Raw genomic sequence first — 6,378 nt, 5'->3', positions numbered from 1 at the left:
AAATCCACATACTATATTTTCAAAGAATAAATAAGCAAGTGTATGCTGGGAAGAAACAGCATAATTATACCTACTTAGGCTGTCTCAGGTGGATCTATCAAGTGGCCTTCAAGGATAAAAGTCATTCTGCTGATATCCTGTCTGCTTGACAGAATGGTGTAGACTGCTATGAAAGACACAAGTAGCTGTAACCTTCATGTCAACAAAATTGGATGACAGCTCTCTATAGCTGCCACATGGAATTCAATAGCAGCTGTAAACCTAGGAATATTCTGAGATGGTGAATTTCCATGGCAAGGGATATACTAGGACCTTCAATTGAGAGAACATGAATCAAGGCTGTCATGGGCATGTAATGTTCCTTTTTATCTCTCAGAATCATGTCTGTTTTGGAATTATACTTAATTAGGGTTACTGCAAACTTTTAAATGAGTGAAACTCTCTCCAAGCAGTCTTATTTTCAACATATATATTTATTTAGACATTTATTATGAAAAGTCAATAGTATTTTTCAGTCAAAAAGCAAGATAAGATTTGCAGTATGAGTCATGATCAGACTCCAAAGAATGCCAAATGTCACTTCAGATTAGGGGGGAAATTTTTTCTTTAGCTCACTCATATTTTGAATAGTGTTACTTAAATTTCAGTTTGAAGCAGTCCTTGAGATGAAAATTGGTCATTTTCTCACTGTAAATAGTGTTCTTATCAATTTTGGGTTTACAGACATCTTTGAAAGTCTGATGAAAATTATGAATTTTTTCTCTAAATAATACATACTTACATATATTCATGAAATTTTGAATGCATATATAAATGCTTCCTGTGTTCTCTTAGGTCCATGGTCTTAGATTAAGAACTGCTGCTCCCAAGGCCAAATATGGAAATGAAACATTTAAGTTTAAAGGAAAATAACTTATAATTGTTTCCTTTGGACAAACTACTCTGAGAAAGTAGATTTTCACAATGGTGCAATAAATAAGTAAAAACACTTGTATAATCCCACAATTGAAACTCCATAATTTGATTAACTCTTTGAACAGCATATCTTTTGAGTGATAAGTCTTTTGCAAACAAGCTGAAAATGCCCAACCATTTGCTTGAATTAAACACAACCAAAGAAGATAAACAAATATGCTGTGGTTCCGAGGATTAATTTATGTTCCCAAAGCATATTTAACATACATAATTATATGCATTGAGAAACTTCCTCTCTAAGAATATTTGAATTAGGAGAATGTACAATTAAATGTATAGTATTAGTTGTTACCTTGGAAGTTTAAGTTTCAACTTAACAAAATGATTATCTTCATCTTATATTCCTAAGAAGATTCTGGTTTCAGATTCCCTCAAACACTTCTGTCTGCATGATGATGACAAAAGTTTGAATTCCTGAGATTTCAAAATAATTAATTCCACTCAGTTTTACCAGTTGTAAAATTAAAAATTATAGCTCTAACCAAGCTTTAACTTAGATAGAATATTTTACTGTGAACCATATCATAGTGTAAACTAGATGTTTGATTTAAACTTTCCTTTTAAATCTGGTTTAATCCCAAATAAAATTATGCTAAATGCCCTCAGGAGTATCTTATTCATAAATGCATATAGAACATGGGACAATATATCTCCTTTTTCATAGTGCCTTTTAATAAAGCTCTGTGGTCAAGTGTCCTCTGTTTTTGACTTTTAAAACTTTCCCACTCTCCAGCTGACATATTTGTATATTGTCTTTAGTTAATTTAAATAAGTGAAACAATTCACCAAATCCAATCCTACTTTTATTTTATCTTCTCCTTGATTAATACAGCATATTTAGTTATGGCCTAGAGAAATCAAATCTGATTGTTACTTAACTGAACTGTGGAAGAACTCCAATAGTGATGTATATCTGAAACTGATATTCTTCTATGCAATACTTATTTAACATTTTGAACACTCACAAGAAATTAATGCTGTACATCATTCTTCCATTATTTAAGTGATCAAATATTATAAAATATATAAGACATAAGATACTAAAAGAATTTAAATAAAACAAGATGCAAACTGAACTGTTTTCTTCTACTTTATTTTTTCAGGGTGTTTATACAAAGAGTTGAGAAGTCTGTGCTAAGTCGAATGGAAACAAACCTGTTAGTTTCTTCTCAATTTCCAAAAAACATAGTTCAGCCCTTCCCAGCTTGAGTCACTGATGTTTATGACATGCAAGTCTAATGAAAAATCCAAAATAACCAAAACCTGATGAATTTAATTGTCCTATAACCCTGACCTCTGAACATCAGAATGACAGCATAAAAATTCAAAACTCACAAGGTGAGAAAATATGTATGCCCACCATCCAGGTCTGCCACCTTTTACTGTATTGACTTTTGGGCTAGTACTTATTTGGATTTTCCTTTGATTTTAAACTACAGGAATTGCTTTCCAGATGGATCACTTTACTATTAGACTCACTGATTGATTGAACTTGCTTTTTCTTTTAGACAAGATTCTTTTGGCTTTAGTGAACTTTGTTTCACAATATAGCATCACAACTGTGCATTGGCTGTTGAGATATACTCCACTGTGCTGTCAGTTCCTTGGTTACCACATAGCCCAGAAATTTCTCCCACTTGTCTGAAAAACCAAAGTGCAAGTTTCCCCTACTATCCAAATGTAGAGCATTCCTATGAAATCTTTGTAAGCCAAAATGGGGTAAAGTGAAGAAGCAATTACATTTTTGTAAAAGCAAAATTCCTCTTTGGGTTTCTTTCATTTATCAAAAAGAGGGACTAATGTAGGTCTTTTGTAAAAGCAAAGTGGCATAAAATAAACTTCCAGATAATGGAGGAAATCTGTAATTTGTAGTGGAACTTGATTTGCTACCAGAGACCTAAGCTCTTGTGTCTCTGACATAACCACTTCACACCTTCCTTGCTATAATCTGAATATGTGGTTTTTATATTTTTTAATATTTTATTTATTTATTTGTAAGAGAAAGAGAGAGAGAGAGCACACAAGTAGGGAAAGCAGCAGGCAGAGGGAGAAGCAGCTCCCCGCTGAGCAAGGAGCCCAATGTGGGACTTGATTCCAGGACCCTGGCATCATGACCTGAGCTGACGGCAGATGCTTAACTGACTGAGCCTCCCAGGCATCCCTAACCTGAATATTTGTATCACCCCAAAATCTTCATGTTAAAGTTCTAACCCTTAAAAATGATGGTATTAGGAGATGTGGCCTTTGGGAGATGATTAAGTCATGAGAATGGAACCCTCATGAATGAGATTAGTGCCTTTATGAAATAGACCCAAGAGAACTCTTTCCTCCCTTCCACCATGTAAAGATACAGCAAGAAAGTGCCATTTATGAACCAGGAAGGAGGACCTCACCAGACACTGGATTTGGCCACATCTTTATCTTGGAATTTTCAGCCTCCAGAACTGTGAGAAATAAATTTCTGTTGTTTATACGTTACCCAGTCCATGTTTTGTTTTGTTTTGTTTGTTTTGTTGTTGTTGTTATAGCAGCCTGAATGGACTAAGATATTCCTCTATTCTTAGACCACACACCAGGACTCTGTCTCATTTCAGTCCGACTTGTGCTCTAATATTCCACAGGAACCAATCCCTAGTCTACTGGATCATTTGCAATGCTTTCTAAAATATACTGGGGAAGGGATATGAAGATCAATTGCACTGTCTGTCTCCCCTGGAATTGTGCTAAAAATATAATGATTACTCATTCAAGTAATGTCTGCTTCTTGTAATTTTGATAACATATCCCTCTCACCACATTAGATTATCTTGGACATTCATACCTGTCTGCCATATTCAAGTTTAAAAAGCACTGAGCCAGTTTTCTTCTGCCCTTCCCTGGACAAGCCTCTCAGAAATCTAGGTATTAGAAATTCTTAATGTTTCATGTAGGAACTCATCCCAATTATCCTACAGGTGATACTTCTTCTGGTGTTATCCAACTTCATTCCATTCAATAACTAGTATTATCCAAGCTCTTCTCAGACTCATTGCCAGTGTTAATCTATTTTCTAATCTCTATCTCCTTCCTTCATGAACTCTTCTTGCATTCATTTTGAAGACTGATCTTACTTTTTTTTTTATTAAAGTATAGCTGACACACAATGTTACATTAGTTTTGGATGTACAGCATAGTGATGTAACAACTATATATGTTATGCTATGCTCACCACAAGTGTAGCTGCCATCTGTTATCGTACAATTCTATTATAATACCATTGACTATATTCCCTATACTGCACCTTTTATCCCCATGACTTACTCATTCCATAACTGGAAGCCTGTGCCTCCCACTAATCTTACAATTTTAATTAAGCACTCCCTAAAACACAAGAAGTTAATAAAATGCCCCTGCATTTCTGACTCCCAATATCTGTATGAATTAGCTTAGGTACCTAAAAGAAAACTATGCAATCCAAACAATGCAGACTCCCTTCAGCACTTGACCAGAATATCTTACTACAATCAATTCTATATGACAAAATCCAAATAGTGTAGTAAGTAGTGTAATAAAGACAGCTAAAAATTACGTTTTGAACATTTTAATTGAAAGAAGTGAGTTTGATAATTTCTTTATAGATTTTGGATACTAGCCCTTTATCTCAAAAGTCATTTGCAATGAGGTAATTGGGTGATGGGCATTAAGGAGGGCACTTGATATAATGAGCACTGGGTGTTACATGCAACTGATGAATCACTAAATTCTACCATGAAACCAACAGTACAGTATATGTTAACTAAATAAAATTTAAATAAAAAAATTAAAAAAGAAGTGATGTTGATCTCTAAATTAAAAATTTATATTTTTCCATTTAAATATTTTAAATATATTAACAAAAAAGAAATAGTTTTGGTTACTTGTGCCTATACCTACACCTAACCACACATTATGATAACTATAAGAGCTGTACCTTTTATTAAAACACAGATGTTGAAAATATTTTATTAATTTACATTATTTTTGCTGAAGGTTATGAAAAGTAGCACACAGAGTTTTAAAAAATTCATTTCAGAGACTCAATTCCACCTAGGAAATTTGTGATTCATCAATCTCCCATGAGTCATCTGGCCTTCAAGATTGCTTCTAGGTTCTACTAAAGGAGTTTACTTCATTTGCATTTACCTCTATAGGACAAATGGTATTGTATTGTCCCATATAATACAACTTGATTCTAAAGAAGTTAAATACAATGGTTATTAGGAAAAAAAAAAACTGTCATGATGTGGTTTTCCTGACTTCCTATCCACCACACTGTTAATTCCCCCCTCACGGTTTCCTTGATAACATTTTTGTTTGTTTTGACACACATTTCACCCTACTGTTTCCTATATAACAATGGCAATATGAATGTCAAAGCCAAATATCTTGAATTCCTACTTTAAAAAATTATCCCTTCTTAAATATATAGGAAAAGGGAAATAGTATTTATAATACAATAAATACTAGTTCAACACAATAAAATATTAATTCATCAGTAATATATTAAATCCTTACATAGTTCATTCAGTTTTTTTATTATTAGATATATTTTAGAAATTTTAATTATTTTTTAGAAAATTTGATGGAAGGAAGAGTAAGACAGAGAGAAAAAAAATAAATAGTAAAGAAAGTAAGCAGAAAAAAGTGATTAAGATTGCTATTCAGATTAACACCATTATTCCTGTGGGTTCAGTTCTCTATTTTTCTATAGTATAGAAAACAGCTTCTTTCATAAATCTCAACCCTCATTTGAAGAAACCATTTCAAAAAAATGAAAGAAAAGCTTCATTTCTATGGCTAATCTGTTTTTGGATAATCTGAATTACCAATTAGTACAATTTGTGATGTGGACACAAAGTCACCTACAGTTGTATTTACTGTACTTATTTTATATGTAGTTCCACAAGCTGCTTTAAAATGATAGACATTGGAGAACATACTATTCTGTTTTCCATTGTTTTTTTTCTCGTTTTTTTAATGATGATATGTATACTTGATAATAATCCACTTTGACATCTAAGCTTTTTGTCTATATTCTCATCATCTGACAAATTCTTGAAATAACTTGGCATAGCAAAACATTTTTCAGTGCTTTTCCATATGTGGAGGTATTCAAGGTGCCTGTATGTTCTATTGATCACTTGGGAGAAATGTGTCATGTCTATAAAACTAATGATAAATATTTCACAATGGGATGTAAACAGGAAGAAATAACTTATTACTAGCTGGAATCATTTTCTAACCCAAGATTAAAAGGTCTTGTACATACCAATAGCAACGGATTAAATTTTTTCATATTTGCCATAAAGAATAATTTACTTAATCTAGATAAAAAGTATACAGTCTATGTCTTTTGCTCCATCATAAGCTCTATATCTATCTTTC

This window comes from Eumetopias jubatus, unplaced genomic scaffold (assembly GCF_037043125.1).
Source record: "Eumetopias jubatus isolate StellerSeaLion01/CBP00866 unplaced genomic scaffold, mEumJub1_p1.0 scaffold_11, whole genome shotgun sequence".
Taxonomy (NCBI): Eukaryota; Metazoa; Chordata; class Mammalia; order Carnivora; family Otariidae; genus Eumetopias; species Eumetopias jubatus.
This window is presented reverse-complemented; position numbering follows the sequence as displayed.